The sequence below is a fragment of the Pteropus medius genome, unplaced genomic scaffold, assembly GCF_902729225.1.
Source record: "Pteropus medius unplaced genomic scaffold, Ma_sr-lr_union100, whole genome shotgun sequence".
Lineage (NCBI taxonomy): Eukaryota > Metazoa > Chordata > Mammalia > Chiroptera > Pteropodidae > Pteropus > Pteropus medius.
Window position 1 is genome coordinate 1,642,404 of NW_024344436.1, and position 23,635 is coordinate 1,666,038.

Here is a 23,635-nt window from a genome sequence, read left to right on the forward strand (position 1 = left end):
CAACAAAACCTGAATGTCAGCATGTTTGCTTACAACATGGTTGACTGAATACTTTAAGCCCACTGCTGAGACCTACTGCTCAGAACAAAGATTCCTTTCAAAATACTACTGCTCATTGACAAAACACTTGACACCCAAGAGCTCTGATGGAGATGTACAGTGAAATTAATGTTGTTTTCATGCCTGTTAACACAACATCCATTCTGCAGCCCATGAATCAAGGACTCATTTTGACTTTTAAATATTATTATTTAAGAACTACATTTTGTAAAACTATAGCTGCTATAGATAGTGATTATTCTGGTAAATATAGGCAAAGAAAATTGAAAATCTCTGGAAAGGATTCACCATTCTAGATGCCATTAAAAACTGTTGTGATTCATGAGAAGAGGTCAAAACATCAACATTAACAAGAGTTTGGAAGAAGTTGATTCTAACCCTCCTGGATGACTTTGCAGGGTTCCGTACATTGGTAGAGGAAGTAACAGAAGGTATGGTGGCAATAGCAGGAAAATTAGAATTAGAGGTGGAGCCCAAAGATGTGACTGAATTGCTGCAATTTCATGATAAGACTTTAATAAATGGAGGGGAGTGCTTCTTATAAATGAGTAAAGGAAATGTTTTTTTTTTTTTTTTTTTTTTTTTTAGATGAAATCTACTCCTGGTGAAGCTGCTGTGTAGACTGTTGAAATAAAAACAAAGGATTTAGAACATTTCATAATCTTAGTTGATAAAGCAGCAGCAGTGTTTGAGAGGACTGATTCTAATTCTGACAGAAGTTTTACTGTGAGTAAAATTTTATCAAAACCATCACATGCTATGGAGAAATTGTTCATGAAAGGAAGAGTTAGTTGTTATTTACTGAGTCAGCAAACTTTATTATTGTCTTATATTTAAGAAATTGCCACTATTAAATTCCCACCCCCAGCCCTCAGCCACTACTACTCTGATCAGTCACCAGCGTTCGACATCAACGCAAGACTCTCCACCAGCAAAAAGATTATGACTTGCTAAAGTCTCAGATGATGGTTAGCATTTTTTAGCAATAATATATTCTTAAATTAAGGTATGTACATTGTTTTTTTATACATAATGCTATTGCACAGCTAACAGACTACAGTATAGTTAAGCATAACTTTTATATGTACTGGAAAATCCAAAAAGTTTGTGCAGTTTGCTTTATTGTAATATTTGCTTTGTTGCTGTAGTCTGAAACCAACCACACATATCTCTAAGGCATGCCTGGAGTTTTAAGTGAGTGAGAGTTTCCTATTCATTTATAACTGATTACCAACTTAAAATAAGTAAAGTTTTAGATCAACTTCCGTCATTCATACAGACATTAATTAAGCAATATCCATTAGTAAGGAAGCACAAAACAGTACATGCAACCGGTTACAAAAATGAAAGCTCAGTGAATTTCTGACTCTCTGATATTTGAGGGTGATCTGACAACACTGGTATAAAAGTTTTATTAAAGGCAGTGGTGATAACTTCCCAAAGGCAAGATTCTGTTATAATTATCGTTATTATAAGACAAACAGAAATACACCAATGGAATGGTTGGACACAGGACCACTTAATGAACAAGCCTCAGGTGTCTCATAATGGTGCAGGTGATAGGTCACTCCATACCCTAAAATCTCATTTACAAGGATGGAGCATGTCTAAAATAGTTTAGCCAATTCACCTATCTCATATCACCACTAAAGATGGAAATACATAGGTACACATATAAACATGTGTACATATATGTACATACACATATTATAATAACATTGACTAGTTCAAAGGTCAGTGAACATTTTTTCTGTAAAGGGCCAGATGGTAAATATTTTAGGCTTTTCAGTCTCTGCTGTAACAGCTTGTAGCAATGTCTATGTTACAAGAACTCAACCTACCGTGGTAGCAGGAAAGTAGTCAAAGACTACATGTAAGTGCAAGAACATAAGTGCATTCTGTTACTTTATTTATAAATTCTAAAATTTGAACTTCATGTAATTATCACGTGTCATAAAATATTATTTTCTTTTGACTTTTAAAAATATTTAAAAATATGAAACAGTTCTCAGCTCACAGTCATGGGTCATTCCAAAATAGGCAGTGGGCAGTATTTGTTCTACAGAGTGTAGACTGTAGATTTCTCATCTAAGCTATGAAACTGTAAAGTCAATTTCTGACATTACAGCATATGTCTTGTGACTGGAAAAGCTGAAAAGTGAAAAGATAATAATTATGGAATATGTATTTATAGAGATTTCCTGATATACTCATTATGAACTCTCTTGGAGTTATATACTATTATTATTTTCACCATTTTATACAAGTGGAAAAGAGAGTTCAGTGACATTTAAAATACAGAGTAGAGAGTCAAGTATAGGTCTGCCTTATTTCAAAGTTCATGTGTTTTTCTCTCCCAAGTCATGCTTGTGGGAATTCTCCCTTAGAATAGAGCAATGGACCCTTTGGCATGGAGAAGGTCTGAGCTCTTATTGTCGGAGTTTCTCTGCTGCCTAATTCCAGAGGCATCATTCTCATTGTGATATGTGTGACTGTCCACATAGAATATAATGTGAATGGAGTTACTTGACATTGTACAAAGAGCCTACTTAGTTTTTTTTCTTTACCTAGTAGGTTTTTGAGGCTATGAAAAGCCACTGAAGGACTTTAAGAACTGAGTTGGAATGATCAAATTTGTGTTTTAGAAATGTAGTGTTGAGATTCAGGACTGCATTTCAGAACAAGAATGCAGCACCAAATGAATCATTAATGACCAACTTATATAACAAAAGGAAAGATTCAACTATAAAAGCCTATATTCATTTGAAATAGTAAAAGTGTATTGTAAGTCTTGAAAATGGGCATTTCTTTTTGCACAAGGGGAGCTGACAAATATATATATATAATACACACAAAATATAACTGTGATTTATCTTACATTTAACCTAAATGTTATGTAAAATAAATATTAATTACATAGTTGACATTTGTTTTGTTTTACTTCTTGGAACTTTTGAAATAGAAAAAGCCCAAATGTTCTTCATAAGTACAATCTTACAATACTCATTAAAAATTCACATAATCTTGATTCAGAAATATCACTTGTAGATACTATTTCTCTTGTGTGAAATAATGTATGCACTAGTATATAAATTAAAGAATTGTATATAAAAATATGTTATTGGAAAAAATCTAACTTTCATCAATATAGGACTAGTTAATAAATTATTATATGTCCATATAATAAAACAGTATGTAGTTTTTTAAAAAATGAGATGGTTCTGTGTACAGTTATTGAAAAAGCTCCAAAATATATCGTTTCATTTTTAAATAGTTAGATGTCAGTATCATTTATATAAAACATATATAAAACATATCTTTATCTATCAATATCAATTTGTGTTTGTGTTCATTTGTGCTTTGTCTGTGTGTGTAAAATGATATATCATTTCTAGGAGAGAGAGAGTAACACAAAGAAAACACCAAACCAAATCAAACCAAACAAAATAAAATAAAGACTAGTTACCTTAAAGGAGAGAGGATGCCTCTGGGAGGCCAGGAGGAAAAGGAAGGTTTTCTTTTAACTTTATAACCTTTCATACATTTTGAATTTTGTATCAAAAACCAATATTACATACTTTTTAAAAGATTTAAATACAGATATCTAAGGAAATCTGAAATAAATCTGAAATAAATCTGATTATTTTATTTCAGTAATTATCCACATAGCAATCTGATACAGTCAAAATTTCTTCATTAAACTTTGTCTTGCAAGTAGAGTAACAAGTGTTTAATGGATGTTTATTTGTTGTAGATGATGATGCTTCTGCTACTGATGTTTCTTCCTCATTCTTAAGGGACAAAGTCGATCTCTGCCCCAAAGCTTTTGCTAAAGTTCCCAGTTTACTCAAATGGAGTCCCACAGTCTCTAATCAGAGCAGCTCTTTATTAATAGTAATCACTCACATTTATTAAATACTTACTATATGCCATGCCTTGCTTTTAATGCTGTACAAGTACAGACTCATGCAATCCTCTAAGCAGCTGTCTGCCAAAGTGCTATTTACAGGTGAGGAAACTGAGTCACAAAAGCTTACATTGCCTGCCTGAGGTCATAGAGCTGCTAAACACAGGGTCTGCCTTTAATCCAGGAAGTCTGGCTCTACCCTTCTCTGTTGCATATTCTCCATCACTGAGGTAAAAAACATCAGTCACAATTAAGTACCCAATGCTTCTTCTTCCAGTATTCCTTATTTTCTTGAGTTAGTTTCCACTGAGTAAAGTCCAAATTACTTAAGTTGGCACACACAACGTCCCTCGTGACCTTATGTCCTCCCCTCACCTACCTCTGTAGTCCTATCTCTCACCACCTTCTTCTTACCCAGCGTCTAGTCATACTGAGCTGCATAGAGTTTTCCAAAGGATCCAGGCTTACTTTTGCCTCCCTGAATTCATATGGCTTCTCTTGTGTGGAATGTCCTTTCATTCCTCTCTGGCTCTCTCCTACTCACCCATAAAGAACCCAGATGAGATTATATAGCCCAATCTATGCCTTTTTCTTTCCTTTTCCTCTTCCTTTCCTTTAAACAATCCTCTCCACACACATACATACACACCTGCATTGTTAGTCCATGTTTTTTTTTATGGGAGCATTTTCCAACTGTGCTGTAGTTGTCTGGTAGCATCCCTCTTTTCCTCAATGCTGCTCACTCTTGGCTGTGACCTTATGTCCCCAGCTCCTTGTTCAGTGTGTTATTAAATAGGAGGAGTTCAATAAAATATTCTATATTAATAAACAAATGAAAGCTTCCAAGGGAAAACTGAATCTGTTTGACAATGCCCTGCTGCATGACTTTCCAAAGACACTCTGTGATAAGAAGCAGTGATTGCCAGCCCTTCTAAGTTGATTTAAATAATGGAAACAATAAATATGAAGGTTTGTAGTTAATTAAAACGTTTCTATATTTCTTCCTGGGCTCCCAATGATTCAATAATTTTAAGTTTCCACCTCCTTCATAAAATAATTTTGGAAACATTTAAGACAATGATAGCAACTCTCTCTGACCTTCTAGAAGTGTACTCCATTCTTTGGTACATTGTTAATTAAAATCAACAGTGGATTGTATACATCTCTGATTTATTTTTAACTATTTCTTAAGTGATATTCGTGACTTTTAACTGGCAGTCACCTTTAAATATGTGTGCATAGTATATGTTTGTAACTATTTCCTTCCAGGTCATTCAAACTCTATTTCCCTGTTTTTTTTTTTGTTGTTGTTGTTGTTGTTCATTGAGTTAAAATTGCTATGACTGCACAATTGCTTCTAAGATGATTTTGAGTCAAAAACTATCCAATCTTTTCATATAAGAGATTTATTCATATAGTTTCGCCTAAAGGACTTACTCATAAGAACTTACCTCATTCTCATGAAAGCTCTCTGATGTCATTCTAATTATACCAGAGAAACTGAGGCATAGAGAGGATAAAAAAAATCTTGTGCAAAGCTAGTAAACTAGTATAGCTAATAAGAAGCAGAGCCAGGATTTAAACCTAGGCAGTCACCAGAAACCATGCTCATAAAAAGTGCACTATCTTGCTGCTCATAGGCATATATACTCCAAATGGTTTAAAAAAAAAAATCCTGCATATATGTAATAAAAAGATTCACTCACTAAGAGACAATAACTTTTACCCACAAAGTCACCTCTCATGGGCCACCTGACTTTCAACAGTTCACAACATTTCTCTTGAACTCTCTCAGGTGATTTTGAGCCCTAACATTTCACTATTCCATGGCTAATATTGTTTCTCAGGACATACCTACTTGGGAATGAAAAAAGAGGGAATATTCTGTGTTTTTATGACTTGGGCCCCACCTGCTATTGAAGCAACACTTATAACCATATCTGGAAATCCCAGTCTCTTTCATGATATCCATTGACACCTGCCATGTCACTCTCCATTTTTTTCCGTGGTGGGGACTCTGCCGTTTCTATGGCTTCTTAGGGGTGTCTCGTCATCCTTACTGCTGTGTCAATGTGAAGATGCACATCAGGAAGGCCCCTTCCACATGACTCCAGGGCTGCCCACACCCCTATCTACCACCAAGGCCCTCACACAGATACTTGTTGCTCTGCCATTTTTGCCTCTGGAGCCATGATTATTAATGCACTGTGGGTGGAGGGAAGATCAGGAATCAGTTTTAGATGCTTGAAAGCTGAAACTCTTTGACAGAGAGAAACAAATTCCTTTCTTCTAAGAAGGCTTTACTCTACTAAACAGGTATCAAAGCTATACCATCCTGTCTGATTAATTCTCACATGGAGTTAAGATAACCAGTTTTTATAGTTTTTTACTTATAGCCATGCTTTTCTATGTTTATGAAACTTAAATCAGTGGGCAAATCTTACTAACATAATATATTTTGCAAAGAAACTCTAGCTTCTCTTGGAGGCCTGAGGTATTGTTGTTGGACCAAAGTTATATACCTGATATTTCTTTTTGTCTTTCTGATGAGTTCTTCTTCAGTCAGCCCACTAACCAACATCAGGACCCTCGTCATAAACACTACTTGGATTCAATATGGGACCTCCCCTACACCAAACTTTACTATGGAAAACCCTCAATTGAATATACATAGTACTCTCCTCCTTGATGGTTAGTAGCAAGATGTGTGTGTGTGTGTGTGTGTGTGTGTGTGTGCATGCGCGTGCATGTGTGTGTGTGTAGAAAGACAGAAAAAAGGAAGGGTATAGTTGCTAATGTGGAGTACGATCATGACGGTGAGCACAGACCAGAAAACATTAAAAAAATGTATGTACTTTGGCATTCCTAAATTTACTGAAATTGAACCTCCCTTCAAGGAAGTGCCTTCCCTTGAAGAAGACAGCTTCAAAATTGAACCAGCAGGCTAGTGTGTAGGGTCCCATACTATTTAGTGGAAACACCTTGCAGCCATCATGAAGACGAATACAGATAACTGATCATTGAAGACAAATTCCAAGCACATATATCTATTAGGAAGTGAGCGTTTGGCCCACTTACAGGCAGTTGCCAGGTGGCCTGTACTGTGGCAGCCATGAAGCTTGCAACACACCTGGATGGAACAGATGAGCTCCACTCCATGCTCGGACATTGGGCCAGGTGCATTTGCCATGGTCCCAGGAGGAGTCTGGCTTCATCAGGAGCACACAGCATCTCCTTTCACTTCAGAGTAAAAACTGCAATATAATTTATTCAGGATGGGCCCAGATTCTTAATTGGACAGGTGTGTGAGAAAACTCTGGCTGTGAGCACAGCGTGTTTTACTATCGAACTTTCCTGTCGACAACCTTTCAGCACTTCCTGTCAAGCTAACCTTAACTCTGTCAGGTCAGGCACCGGCAGGTGGTGCAGCTGGCCAAGAATGAGAGGAACATGAAGTTGTGAAAAATCAAACGCTAACCCACAGGAGTGATTTTTCCCCCTTTTCTCAAGTTTCCAAAAGCCAACAAATAAAAAAAAGTAAAAAAGAGGAAGCTCTCATCTCTTCTTTCTCTAGGATCTGTTGTACTGAATCACCATTGACTGATTTTGATTGGTTAACTCTTTCTCATATAACATGTTACCTAGAATATATGTAGGGGATGGAGTTCAGAGAAAAAAGGGAGTAGAAAAGAGGCAGGAGAGAGAAAAGTTTTGTTTAATTCCTGTAGAGACAGAATCATTGGAGGATTCAGCTGAGTTTAAAATAATTTTTTGCAGAGATGAAGTTCAGAGGCAAAAGGCAAGGAAGAGGAGGGAAAAAAAGGGAGAAGAAAATGAGCATTTTTTCACTTAACATTATATATAAAGGATCATGCTAGGTTTTTATAAATATCCAACATTCTTCTTCGCTCCCATTTTAGGGGAAACAAAACTTTTCAAATACAATATCCTACACCATTCATTCTCATGCAATCTAGTTTACCAAGGAACTAGTCACTTGGGTTTAATTTTTGCCTCTAGCATTGATATCCAGTGTATGACTTTGAGCATTTGCTATTGCTTTTATAAATCTCATTTTCCCTAATGGGAAAACTAGATTAGGAATACTATACCAGCCCTCCCCTGAGAATATACACAAGAAATACTGCCTCTAAGAAATATCAAAGGAATGAGGTTTAGCTATCTATAGAATGTTATTATTAATGCTGTTTTGGAAGGCATTCATAGTTATCCAGACTGGGAACCAGGCCAAATTGAAACTATACCACCTTTTCTCCAAATAATTAAGTAGTACCCATTTATCACTCCCTAGAAAGAATGTCTCCAACACTGTATGTTAGGTGTGCAGATTAGTCAGATGGTTCCCAGGTAATTACTGCAATCAAATGCTCTTGAGCTTAACACGCCCCTGAGAACCGCATGAACTACCATCAACTCAGCCAGAGTAACAGGGGGTGAAGAGCCCAGATGCTGCTTCACAATTTTGCCATGCTGACTCACCTCATTTACCTCATGTGTGACAGCTGTTCCAGGAATAATGAGATATTTCTACCCACAGAAGATATCAGCCTTGCAGCTTCCTGCTGGATCTTCCAGCTGTAGAAAGGTACAGCTGTCCCCCGAGGACCACTAGTGGCAATGGAAGTTAGACTCAATTAGGTGGTCTCGTACGGTTTCTATGCAAAGCCCAGGCCTCCCAGGTGACTTGGAACTTTGGAATAAGCCTACGTGACAAGGTGCTCCAGGCATCATCTGGTCTGTATACTCAAAACAGGCTGTAAAAACTCATAATGCATCTAATGAAAAAGCTTCCTCTGAAGTTGAGCTGTTGTATACATTTTAATTTGTTTGTGGGCAGATTTAGAAGTGTTTTATTTTTTCCTTACCCCTGCATTTTTCTAAAACGAGGCAACCCAAGAAAAAAATTTTAAAGCTGAATAAATAATTCTCAAAAAAGACATTGAAATTATGTTAAGGTTTAAATTTACTTGAAAGTGAGAAAATACCAGGGAAAAACCAAGACGAGAAAAAGCAGGAAAGAAAGTGATTAGGGGAAATAAAAGATCCATTTTTCACAGATAACTAAGCTCATGATGGAAAATGTTTGTATAACAATAATGATACTAATAATAGTTATAAAAATAGCTAACATTTGAGTCCTTATTCTGCTAACCACACTACATGCACTTCTTTATGTAATCCTCAAACAACTCTCTACAATAGCTTATTATTTTAGAACTAGTGCTAGAACTAGTGCTAACAGCTGGAGAGAGTTAGAATTACAGAAAATAATTTCTCTCTATATTCAATTTTTTCTATTTCCTCTTTTATAATTTTCTAATAATGTATTCTCTAGAACTAGAGCTTTAACACCAGAACTCTGGACTTGGATATGAGCTACAAAGAGTGAAAAAAATTTAGTCTGGAGGAGAAAAGGTATTGCTTGGAAGACAGGGGTGTTGGTGGAGGTAGATGTCTGTTTTCCAGTGCTGGAAGGGACTCTTTAGAATTCTTGACCTCAATGCACCTGCCTCTGGGAAAATTTTTGCCTCAGAATCTCAGAAATAAGAGAGGTGCTTCCCCAGAAAACAAAAACAAAATCAACTGTGGTGTTGTGGCCAATATGACACCCCTTTCAAAAGTTTACTCTCGAGTACTTCTATTCTTCCATAATTTTTTCTTTGTGTATGTGATAGCCATGATCCACATGGGCTAATATTGCCAACCCATGATATTAAATGATGTTTAGTGTTCCTCACCTGACTGAAAAATACTGAAGGAAATGTAAGTATCTTTTACTTATTCAGAGGAAATTTATACCAAAATAAGAATCGTCCAGTTTTTGTCCTACTGTTCTTTTCTTTTCCTACTTCATCCTTACTCAGCAAAGCCTCCTTAACTCTCACAGTTGATTTAATTACCGTATTAATTCTCTAAAAGCACATATTTTATACATATTTTATATTAAATGATGTTTATATAATTATCTGTTTACGTATTTTCCAACTAGAGTATAAATAATTTAAGAACAAGAACTGTCTAGTTCAGTGTTTTATCTAAAGGAACTAACACTATGTATGATGAAAGGTGCTTAATAAATGTCTCTGCAATGAATGAATAGATATACATATCTTGTTTCAGTTAATAGATTTAGTGTTAACATAGTCATACTTAATACATACCACTTCTTCCTCAATATACCTGAACATACAATCAATCACCAAGATTTGTTGATGCCACCTCTTCAATATGTCTAAATTCCATACTCTCTTTTTCATCTTCATTTTACCTCAGCTTTGTTATATGTAATATTTTTGCATTAGAGAAAACTTTATCTAATTCCCCAGGTTTTGACTTTCACAGATTTAATCAAATCCTGAACAAGTTACAACACATGACATTCATCTGCTTAAACTCCATAACACTGCCCTAGTGAATTCAATCAAGATATGGATGGACCAAGAAGTTGTTAAGTCAGACAGAGAAAGATAAATACTATGTGATTTTATTTATATGTGGAATCTAAGGAACAAAAACACCCCAAACTAATTAAAAACAGACTCACAAATATAGAGGACAATCTGGTGATGGCCAGAGGAGAGGGGGTTTGGGGGTGAGAGAAAGGGGTGAAAGGTTAAAGAAGTACAAATTAGTAGTTGATAGATGGTCACAGGGATGGGGAGCACAGCGTAGAGAATGCAGTTAGCGTTAATATAATGGCTAGGTGGAGAGCCAGAGGAAAGAGCAATTATGGGGACTGTTTTATAAACTATATAAATATCTAACCAATGTATTGTATACCTAAACTAAAAAAAAAAAAAAAGATCATGCCTCTGCTTTCAAGCATAGGAAGTAAATCAAAAAAGACCTGAGGGTGACAGAATTTTTTTTAGTTGAGTCAAACCATGCATTTCTAAATTACAGATCTTGGTTTTTGTTTTTTGTTTTTTGTTTTTTGTTTTGGACATCTGTTTGAACTTGTTTTAGAACTTTAATTCTTTTGCTTGGATGCTATTTCCTCATATTTTCTCTTTGAGAATTTTAAGCATCATTTCAAAGTCCTATTCAGTTTACTTAATTACTTCTATTTTGTGGGGTCATGAAGTATATGGTTTACTGGGTCTGTAAACTATCTTTCATGCTTTCTAAGGTAAACTTTTTATTTTAAAATAGTTTATATTTAGAAAAAAATTGAGAAGATAGTGTAGAGTCTGATAGGTCAGTGAAGATGCCAATGGAGATATAGCTGAACAGCTCCGATTGAATGGGGAAAGTCTCAGTCCTATTCAATAGGAATAGGATTCCAGGAACTCTTTTAAAAGGGCTGGCTCAGACGACAGGAACACAGTGCAGGCAGGCAGTAGGCACTTCACTGTGAGAGGCAGATAGTTCAGTACAGGAGGCAAGCAGCTTCATGCAGGTTTCTTATCCCTGGAATGTGGTTTTCTTGCGGCCCCTGTTTAGAAATTGCTGCTAGGCTCTGTTAACCAGCAGGAACTCTTCCTGATAGGTGTCTTCTTTCTCAGAGTTGATACCCTACACCCAGTTTTTCCTCTTACTAACATCTTACATTTGTCACAATTAATTAATGGATTAACTAAAGTCTATAGTTTATTTAGGTTTTCTTAGTTTTTTAAAATATTTTTTACTTTTCAATTATAGTTGGCATATAATATTATATTAGTTTCAGGTGTTTCACAACATAGTGATTAGGTATTTATAAAACTCAAGAAGTGATCACTCCAATAAATTTAGTATCCATCTGACATTGTACTTAGTTATTAGAATATTATCTACTATATTCCTTATGCTATACTTTATATCTCCATGACTATTTTTGTAACTACCAATTTGAACTTCTTAATCCCTTCCCCCTTTTTCATCAACTTTCTCAACTCCTCTCCAATCTAGTAACTCTCAAAATATTCTCTGTATCTATGAGTTTGTTTCTGTTTTATTTATTTATTTCTTTAGATTCCACGTGTATGTGAAATTGTATGGCATCTGTCTTGCTCTAACTTACTTCACTCAGCACAATACCCTCTAAGTCCATCGTGAAATATCTTTTTCAAACCCTTTACTTTCAGTCTGCGTGTCTTTTAATCTGAAATAAGTTTCTTGTAGGCAGCATATGTGTCTTGTTTTCATATCTATTCAGCCACCCTATCTTTTGATTGGAGCATTTATATTTTTCATTTAAAATACTTGTGATAGATATGCAGTTATTGGCATTCTTTATTCATATTTTTTATATATTTTTTTCTTATTATTAAAGAAGTCCCTCCAACATTTCCTATAACACTGGCTTTGTGGTGCTTTTTCTTGTCTGGGAAGCTCTTAATCTGTTCTTTAATTCTAAATGATAGCTCTGCTGGGTAGAATGATCTTGTTTGTAGGTTCTTGCTTTTCATCACTTTGAATATTTTGTGCCAAACCTTTCTGGCCTGCAAAGTTTCGGTTGAGAAATCGGCTGCCAGCCTTATAAGAGCTCCCTTGTAGGTAACTAATTGCTCCTCTTGCCGCTTTTAAGATTCTCTCTTTGTATTTAATCTTTAGCATTTTAATTATGATGTGTCTTGCTGTGGGCCTCTTTGGGTTCATCTTGTTTGGGACCCTCTGGGCTTCCTGGGGTTGTATGTCTATTTCTTTCACCAGATTAGGAAAGTTTTCCATCATAATTTCTTCAAATCGGTTTTTAATTATTTGCCCTCTCTCCTCTCTTTCTACCCTTATGATGTGGATGTTGTTATGCTTGATGTTGTCCGAGAGGTCCCTTAAACTATGCTCATTTTCTGAATTCTTTTTTCTTGTTATTGTTCTGATCGGGTGCCCTCCACTACTTCCATCCTCTAAACCACTGATTCAATCCTCAGCTTCATCTAATCTGATTCCCTCTAATGTATTCTTCATGTAAGATACTATATTCTTCATTTCTGACTGCTTCTCTTTTATGTTTTCCAAATTCATTTTTCTGTTTTCTACCTCTTTTTTAAAATTCTCACTGAGTTCATCCATTCTTCCCCTAAGTCCATTGAGCATCCTTATAACCACTGTTTTGAACTCTAAATCTGGTAGATTGCTTGTCTCCATTTTGTTTAGTTCTTTGTTCTTTCATGTGAGACATGTTTCTTTGTCTCCCCATTTTGGCTGCCTCTCTGTATTTGTTTCTATGTATTAGGTAAGGCTCCCAAGTTTCCTGGTTTTAGTAGCGTGGCTTTATGTAGAATGTGCTCTGTGGGGCCCAGTGGCAGTCTTTCCTTGTCACTTGAGTGAGATGCTCAAGATATGTCCCTTGTGTGGGTTGTCTGTGCCCTCCTATTGTAGTGAGCCTTTATTACTGTTTGCATGTTGATGGGAGGGATTGATCCTTGGGCTGATTGGTTCTGAGAATTGGCTGGTGAGGGGCTGACCCTACGAAGCAGGATCACTTTTGCAGAGCTCTGGTGCCTGCCCAATCTTTCCTTCGGGTGTGTGTTCCTCTGATGCTGGACTGGGTGGTGCTTTGGCCACTGGAAGGGCCTAGCTTCATGCTATGTTCAATAGCAGCCTGTGTCACCTGGTAAGAGTCACCAAGCAATCCACTGATGGCTGTCACCCATGCTGGGCTTAGAGGTGACTCAAGAGGCCAAGCCAGGAACTGAGAAAAGCTTTTGCTAGTGCCAAGCTTATGACTGGTCAGCAAGAGTTATGGGGCATGCTGAGGCCAGATGCTGCTTCTTTGGGTTTGTGAGCCTTTGAAAGATTTTAGGAAAGTCCACAGCATGAGCCAAGAAAGACCATTTATATGGAATAAACCACTGGAGGGAGCTCAGGCGGGCCTGCTAGTTGGGAGAGATAGGGTCTCAGGCAATCACCGGGGTGGGGACAACTGTGTTAGCCAGATTGATGGAGACTCAGATATGGAGGCCACCTGCATCCGCATACTGGGCAGGGGGAGGCCTCAATAAAGAAACAATGACATCTGCCAAGACGCCTGTCCAGGAGAAAGTTGCCGTTCCAGCCCTTGCCCTGAAGACCAACAACTTAATGTCTTTTCATATGTCCTTGGCACTCCTCAAGCAGAAGCCCCAGCACTGGAGCTCAGTATGAGTGAGTCCATCAGTAGTAAGTCAATGCACAGGCCCTTTAAGAGGAACATCTGACATTCCCACAGCCATCCGTCTCACTCAGCCACAATCTCCACTGAAGTTATGGAGACTACTCTTCCCTGCATTGGAACCCTGGGCTAGGAAACCCAGTATGGAACCAGGACTCCCTTACTTCTCTGTGGGGAGAGTGGGTTCTGCAGCCTAAATAATCCTCCAAATTCTCAACCCACACATGGTTGTGGGACCAGGCTGTTTCACATCTACACCCCTCTTACCAGTCTCAAGGGAACCTCTTATGTATGTCCCCAGTTGTAGGGCTTCTGTTCAGCAAGACCTCAAGTCTAAACCAACCTCCCAAGGATGGTTTTTCTATAGTTTCATTATAATTTTGGTGTGGTCACAAGAGGTGATGAGCACGATATTTACCTCCTATGCCATCTTGACTGGCTCCTCAATAATAAAATTTCCTTAGTATTTAGATATGAATCTTCTTCTGTCCCACAATTTCATCCAGGATACCACATTACATTTAGCCACCATAACTTCTTAGACTCCTCTTGACTGTGACAGTTTCGCATATTTTATTTTTAATGTTCTTTATATCTTTGAGGAGTACTAGTTGGGTATTTTGTTGAATGCTCCTCGATTGGGATTTGTCTGATGTTTCTCTCATGAATAGATTAGGAAAATGGGTTTAGATGAGAAAGATTTCTGAGGAAGTGTAATATTTTATCACATCATATCAAGAATATATACTATCAACATGACACATTGTTGCTGTTAACCTTGATCACTTAACTGATGTAGTTTTTGTCATTATCCCATCATTCTCTCATCATTGTATGTGTCTGTGTGTGTGTGTGTTAATCACTTTACTTTCTGGCACTATAAGATGTTCCAGGCTCATGTCATATAGTCTCTATGCTAGTTATAGAATCATTTATTTCTCCAAGAAGCCCTATTTTATTTCTGGCAAAATAGCATTAGAAGTCAAGATTTTGATTCTAGGTGTGTTTCTGGCTACTGGGATGTCATTACCTGTAGACCCTTTCAGATGGTAGAGCAAGGAAATATATGTGTATACGTTAACTTGTGTGTGTGTGTATTTCTATATTTAACTATAGTAAGCTACACAATATCACATGGATCATTCTAGCTTGTTCCTTTGCTTACCTGTAGCATCTCACTCCAATAGTGATAAACTTGGCTCTCAACTTCCACCATCTATTTAATTAATTGTCAATTTTACATTGTATACATTGTGGTAGTTTCATAATTGTTAATCCATACCGCAGAGAAAAATAACTATCAATCAGACTACAATGCTTATGTAGAGTTCCTTTAGCCATTAGTCTTAAAGACTTCATTCATTTCCAAAGTTATTCAGTTTATCTTTTCCCTCACGTCCACTGCAACAGGTGGAAATACCCTTAGATCATTTGTCATACTTCACTATTCATTTTGATATACCCCAAACTATTAAATAAGATTTTTAAATGTATATACATTAAGATTCACTCTTTGTTCTATCAAGTTCTATTGATGTTGATAAATGTATATTGTTATGAATCTCCCGTTATAATATCAAACAGAATAACTTCACTACCCTAAATATTCCCCTGTGATTTAGTTATTACTCTCTCTCCCCCTGAGCCCTTGTCAACCACCAATCTGTTTACTGTCTCTGTAGTTTGTCTTTTCTGAAATGCCATATAAATGAAGCCATATAGTGTATAGCCTTTTAAGACTGGCTTCTTTTACTTAGCAAAATGTATTTAAGACTCATCCATGGTTTTGCATGACTTGATAGTTCATTTCTTTTTATCTCTAAATAATATTCTATTGTATGAATGTAGTAAGTTGTTTATCCATTCAGTTATTGAAGAATATCTTAGTTGCTTTCAGATTTTGGAGATTATGATAATGCTGTTGTAAACATTCATGTGCAAGATTTTGTGTGCACATAAGTTTTCAAATCCATTGGGTAAATACCTGTGGTTGAGTCATATGGTAAAACTATGTTTAGTTTTGCAAAAAAACACACTGTTTTCCAAATTATCTTTGGAACTATCTTCCAAAATGGCTGTGCCATTTTATATTTCTACCAGCAATGGTGAGAGGTTATGTTGCTCTGCATTCTTGCCAGTAATTAGATGTATTTTAGCTATTCTATTAAGTGCATAATGGTATCTCATTGTGGTTTTAATTTGATATTTCCTTGATGGAAAATGAGGTTATGCATTCTTTTATATGCTTACTTGACTTCTGGCTATCTTCTCTGGTAATATTTTAATTGGGTATTTGTTTTCTTATTGTTCAGTTTAAATTATTTTTCTTTGAGTACAAGTCTCTCATCAGATGTATTAGTTTTCTGTTGCTTCCATAACAAATTAACATAAACTTAGTGAATTAGAATGATAAAAAATCATAATCATATAGTTCTATAGGTCAGAAGTCTTGCTGGACTTAAATCAAGGTGTCATAAAGACTATATTCTTTCTTGGAGGCTCTATAGGAGAATCCATTTTCTTGATTTTCCAGCTTCTAGAGGCTACCCTCATTTCTGGGTTCATATCCCTCTTTTCCATGTTCAAAGCCAGCAACATTGTATCTTATGTTCATTCTTACATAGTTACATCTCCCTGCAAATCTAGCAGAAAAAGTTATCTGCTTTTAAGGACCCCTGTGATTAGATTAAACCTATCAGAAAATCCAGAATATTCTCCTCATCTCACTATTCTTAACTTAGTCATATCTTCAAAGCCTTATATATCTTGTAAATAGTATATTCACAGGTTCCAGAAATTAGAACACAGACATTGGATATTGGTTTCCAACTGATTTTTCTGAAGCTTGAATGTAAGGGAGCCAAGAATTAACTTGTTCTGGGTTAGTGATCAAGAGTAAATTTTCTTTCTAGAGACCATTTAAAAAAAATCTTTGTTATAATAGAAACTTCTTCCTCCATTCCACTTCTCCTAAAATGGATTGCATTGTTTTTCAACATATTTGCTACCCCTCCCTGAAAAAGGATTTATATATTTATGTCTCACTAATATTGAGCTTGGTGATAGGATTTTCTTTAGTCAATGAAAAATGAGTGGAAATGATGTATACCACTTTCAAGCAGAACTTTAAGAGCCATCTCTTGATTTTACTATACCTTCTTTTCAATCCAACTGACAGTGTCCCAGAGAGGGTCTTTTATTCAAGCTTTATCCAAGATATAAGATTACATAGATGATAGTCCTAAGATACCCCAAAATGGACATGGAACACCAGTTAAAAACAAACCTTATTGTTACAAGCCATGACATTGTTGAGCTGTTTGTTACTTCGGCATAGTTTAACCTAAGTTGGCTGATAGAGCCCCCAACACAGTTCTGCTTTTCTGTCTTAAGGAATGGACCAAGGAGATAGACTAAAGAAAAGAGCCAGAGGATGATGTGAGTCAATGTTTCTCAATTATGATTGGGAGGGTTGCTCTTGACATTTTAAGTTAGACTTTGTTTTTTCTTTTGAAGAACACTGTAAAATATTTATAATCTTTGACCTCTAAGGTGATTCCTGTGTTACTACCCCCCCCATACCAGATTATACTTTAATCATTAAAAAACAAAACAAACAAATAGCAGAAAATCTCTAGTGGGTGGTGATACTTTCCTTGTTTGAGAACCACTAGACCCAGTTATACTTACAAACTGCAAATTGGCAATGCATAAATGGTAAGTATCTCATCTAAACACATAGCCTCACAGAGCAGGAACATAATCTTGTGTTTTTTTGTATCTCCTCCAGTCCTTAACAAATACTGTTACATGAACAATATTTCTTAAAAAGTTGAATGAACTAAGTTAAATGAAGTAGGATCATTTTGAATCCTGATCTACTCCAAAAAGTGGTCCACAGTCTCCACACTTTCAATCCATGGGCAATTTATATACAGGAAGCAGAATTTCCTGTTTCAGGATAAGAGAACTTATGTATACTGGTGCCCATCAGTTCATCATGAAACTTCCCTCTCTACTAGAAGTTTTATCTTCAAATAAAATTCTCTTTTACTATTGCCCAGTCTAAAAAATAAAATAGTAAATAGCTGTTAGAAAAGTCCAGATTGTGGAAGGTATTTATTGAAATTGCACCAATAGAAACTTCTTACATGAATTCTTTTCCATCCATTTCAGACTTGAATGGTAACCTTGGGCAGCTAACAAAGTTCCCTGGGCCTTTGCTCTAAGATCACAGAAAGAACAGATAGCCAGCTATGCATAAAGAGTGTCTTATGTGTTTCTTTTTCTCTGTGGGGCTCATTCCAGAGTCTGTGTGTTGTTGCAAGCTGAGCTGCTTCCTTCTTTGCTAATTGGATCATGATAGTAAAAAGTGCCAGGCTGATCCTTAGGCAGTGTAAAACACTGAAGCTCAAAGGAAAATGAATAATCTGTAGTGAGAGAAAGTTAGCAGGAAGATAGGAAGATACACATAAACATATATTTTTTCAAATGATGAGCAGGAGAAGGTGTCATACCTAAGGGATTTAGGTCTAGGATATTTATACTTCTTAGTATGGTTGCTTAGGATTTTATACCAAAGGATTAGAAAGGACAAAGGAACCAAAGACCATCAAATGAAGCAAGTCCAAAAGAGCACGGAAGAGTAACAAAATTGTATACTATTTCCCACTTACCTCTTTCAAGCATTCACTTATTCCAGAAAGGTTCTGCTAAAGCACTCAGAATGTCTGAATATGACTTAAAGCACTCATTATGTTAATCATCCAGGCAACTAATCCTATAGGTCCACTTAGGTGCATTTCTGATTGTTTCACAAAGTTGATTATTTGTCTAATTTAGGTTGTGATTTCCTGAGAAAGAGAATTGTCACTCTACATCAGCAACAGTGTAAGTGATAACTTCACTAATATAAGCCTTGGCTCTCCAACAAGCTTGTGCAATTTACTTTGAACAAAATATCTTTGTTTTTCCACCATCTCCTTCCCATTATATAGCACAGTGATAGACCAGTTGTTGACTAAAATAATAGTGTTAATAAATCATATTTTAAGTATTTATTCCCCTTATCTCTATAAACAGTAATACCAAAAAAGTATTTTTTCTGAAGTAGCAAGTGCATTGAAATTGACTGATTTGAACTTGTAATGACCCTTTTTTTCCTGAACCATGCCTGAACCTTCACCAAACATATATTCATAATTTTAAAAAGAATGATATACATGAACTTTCTGAAAGCATGATTCATATTATAAAATATATATATTTGGGGTCTCCTAAGATATAATTTGCAAAAGAGTCCTTGGTTCTTTCTTAATTGCAGAATATCTAGATCTTTAGTTCCTTTGACATATAGATACTGTTTATGTGATATTTATATCCTTGAAAGGAGAAGAAGTAAGGCATCTGGTTGAGGTTTGCCTTTTATTCTCACCTTGACCTGCTCTTCATTGCCTTTTATACTTCTTTCTGTGTTAACCAGATTCTGATTAACTGCACTTAAGCATCCTCCCTTTATAGGTTATGTCTAGGGTTGATGTAAGAGCAGTGGTTTATGAGTCTCTGAAAACACTCTGCAAATATTCCTTGACTTAGAAGACACATTTTCTTGTTATAGTCTCAGGAACAATTGAAGTTTAAGATACACTGACTCAGAGGTTCTATGCGTGTTGAATGCACTTCTTGGAAAAACTGAAATATTTCACAAATTTTAAAGCATTTTTTGTAAGTATTTCCACATATCATGCTTCCTTTTGAATTCACATTTCCTTGTACGTGAGCCAAAGATATTTATAGATAAATTTAATACTCTTTTATGCTCAGGCTGTGGGTCATTATTGATAACTACTTATTGTAAAAGATGTGTGAGGGTAGAAATAATATGGGTTTTGAGGATCCAGAAAACCAAATTCATATTTTTAGATTTTCTTAATATGTAAAATGAGGATATTAATACCTACATTGCAGAATTATTGTGAGGAATAAATAAGCTAATATATGGCTATTATGCAATGTTAAAAAAATGTTAACTTTATTATTTTTTTGATACTTTCATTTTAATATATTCAACATTATTACTCAACTTAATAAGATGAACTTTATGTTGTTCTCTATAAAATTAAATTTTGTCTTTCTAGTTTAATTTTCTTTCATTTGCTGAAAGGACAGTTTTTTTGGACTATTCCCTCAGTCTGTTCTTGCTGGGATTCTGAGGGGTTTTTCTTTACATTTCAAGTAATCTTTCTAGAAAACAAAGTTTTTGTGTTTTATCAAAAAAATTTCCTGTGCTTTACTTTATCTTTGTCAAGTCTCTGATTACTTAAGAAAACTGAGTCTTCACTATTAAGAGAGTTAAGTTTTTTATAACTATGTAACTTTATGTATTTGCTTTTGAAGTCTTTAATTGTGACTTTGGCTAAATGGATAACTAAGTATTGTTTCACAGTGATGTATGATCTTATTTAATCAATTGTTTAAAATCTTCTGATTTTTTATTTTTATTTTTCAATTAGAGTTGAAATTCAATATTATTTGATATTAATTTCAACCTTTTGATGTTTTTGACAAACTTCTCTAAAATCAAATTGTTGACCTTGAACTAACTTCGGGATTTTCCAGAGAATCCCTAGAAAATCTTAAAAGATGTGTTCTCTTTTAGTCTAAGAGAGAGATGGTAAGCTAAGTAGGCTTATGATGTTAAATTACATGGAAGAATTGTCAAATAAAAAAATGATGCTAAACTTTCTTTAGATCATATTTATATAAAAGTCATAAAAATCTGATATGTCCAGTATAATATTATTAGTCATATTTTAAAATGTTTGTCACAGAACTAACCAAATTTCTTTATTAATTACATTATAATGAACCTTTGTCAGATCTTTAACCAGGAACTTTTTTAAGTCTTTTGTCTTTTACAGTTATTGTTTTATTCTGATATTTTTGGAAAAGTGTTCCTGCAAAAGTGCTTCATCTTCAAGGAGAGTCATAGAAAGACTCTGAGAACTACAAGTTTCTGATAATTAAGGTCAATTCACCTTCACATCAGAAGGGCAATAATGGATCCTTCAAGTGCTTTCCCAAAGCTACCTGCACAGTCCCACAGCATATCATTGGATGATAGTCTAAAAGCTGTCCTTGTTCTCTTTCCTTACATCAGTAAAATGAGCCCATTATACTGACGATATAATGTTAACATGTTAAGACTTGCCTCTGTAAGGGTGAAGATGGGCAATGAACCTACAGAAAATTCAAGGCCCAGGCACTACCATAAAGTTTTTGAGAGTTATTTCATCAAGTAAGATGCATGATGTCTCAGAAGCTGTGATTGATAAGTTGCAAGCACATCCAAACCCTAAGAATATGAAAGAGGTACAAGCCTTTGTGGGGATTTTGGGATTTGGAAGACTTTTATTCTCACGAGCCATAGTGTCTCTATCCTTTATACATTTTGTTAAAGAAAGGGCATGTGTAGGACTGGGAATCAGAGCAACAAACCACTTTTGAGAAAACAAAACTACTAGTGAAACAGATTAGCGCTGTGAGTTCCAAGCAGTACTACCATATGACATCGATGTGTCTGTGACTCTGGAAGGTATAGGTTTGGCACTATCGAAGGGACAATGAAAAGAGCGAATATATCTAGGATTTTGGTCTCAGCTCTGGAGGGGGGCAGAAACCCAATATGTCTTCATAGAGCAACGAGCTATTAGCAATGTGCACAGTGCTTTTTTCAGGTAAGACTCTCACAAAGAAACAGCATATCAAGATGGAAAAAAATGGCATAGATGATAGAGGCTTTGTTCATCCTTCTTGCAACCAAATCAAAGTTGTGACAAGAATACACAGTAAATAGCAAGCAAAGTTGCCTGGGATCTAGATGAATGGAAGCCCTACAACTAGAGAGAGAAATAAGTAATCAACCTGCAGTGTTAGAATATAGGAGGAGGTGAAGACGTGAGGCTGCTCAGTCCTGAACAGCTGAGTGGGACAGAGGCTGTGGCTGAGGCAGCCAGAAGCTGCAGATGCCTCTTAAAGGGACCATGTCTGCAAGCAAACTTTTGCAGTGACAGACCTGCTGGCTCTGAGCACCAGCGCCAGGTCAGCTCCACAGGGAGCACCAGGAACTTACAGGGGGACACTGAATTGTCAAAGTGAGAGTTGGAGGCAGGGCTCTCTCCTAGGCAGAGGTGCCGGTGGTATCTATTGTTCCTCCATTGAGCCCTCCCTTGTCCCAGTGTGCGAAAGCAGTGCCTCCATAGCTGAGAGGTCATCAAACTAAATAATAGAGGTCGCTCTGCCCAGAGGATTCCCTGAAACTCCACCTTCCCCAACTCGCTGCCCCACCTAAATGACATCCAGACGTGTCCTCTGCAAGTCTGGTGCTCCTTGCTGAGCAGCATCAAGACTCACACTGGTGGCAGCTGGCCTTGGTTTCTGGTGTGGTTTCTTGAGGCAACTATAAGCAAAGCATCTGTAGATTGCTTGCTGAATCTTAATAGGTGGCCCCATAGGGACACAGGCTGAGACTAAACTTGGCCTGCCACTGAACCACTCTTAGGACTGTGCCACTGGATACCTACTGCACAAAGCCATACTAATAAGACCAAGAGATTTAGGAGATTCGCTTAGTACATAGAAATAGACACAGAAAGGCAGCCAAAGTGGGAAGACCAAGAAGCAGAAACCATATGAGAGAACAGAACAGAGATCCAAGAATAATGGAGTCAAACAATCTAACAGATGCAAAATTCAAAACACTAGTTATAAAAATGCTCAATGAACTTATGAGAAGTGTAGATGAATTCAGTGAGAACTTTAACAAAGAGATAAAAACACAAAAATGGATATGGAAATTATAAAAGGGAACCAGTCAGAAATGAAGAACACATTATCTGAGATGAAGAATATATTAGAGGGAATAAACAGAGTAGATAAAGAAGAGGATTGAACCACTGATATAGAGGATGGGGAAGCCAAGGACACTCAATCAGAATTACAAGAAAAAAGAAGCTAAGACTACAATAATAATTAAAGGAGCCTACGGGACACAATTAAATGTAAAAAATATCCATGTCTAGGGTACCTGAAGGAGAACAAGATGTTGAAGAGCTAAAGAAATGATGATGGAAAACTTCCTTAACCCAGTGAAGGAAATAGACATACAACCCCAGGAAGCTCAGAGGGTCCCAAGAAAGAGAAACCCAAAGAGGCCCACACCAAGACACATCATTAAAATTCTAAAGGTTAAATACAAAGAGAGTATCTTAAAAGCAGCAAGAGAAAAGCAGTTAGTTGCCTACAAGGGAGCACCCATAAAACTGGCAGGTGATTTCTCAAAAGAAACTATGCAAGACAGAAGGGTTTGGCACAAAATATTCGACATGATGAAAATCCAAGATCTACAATCAAGAATAATTTATCCAGCAAAGCTATCATTTAGAGTTGAAGGACAAATAAAGAGCTTCCCAAAGAAAAATAAGCTAAAAGAATTTATCATCACAAAGCCAGTATTACAGGAAATGTTAGAAGAACTTCTTGAAGAATGAACATACATGTACCAAAAACATGAA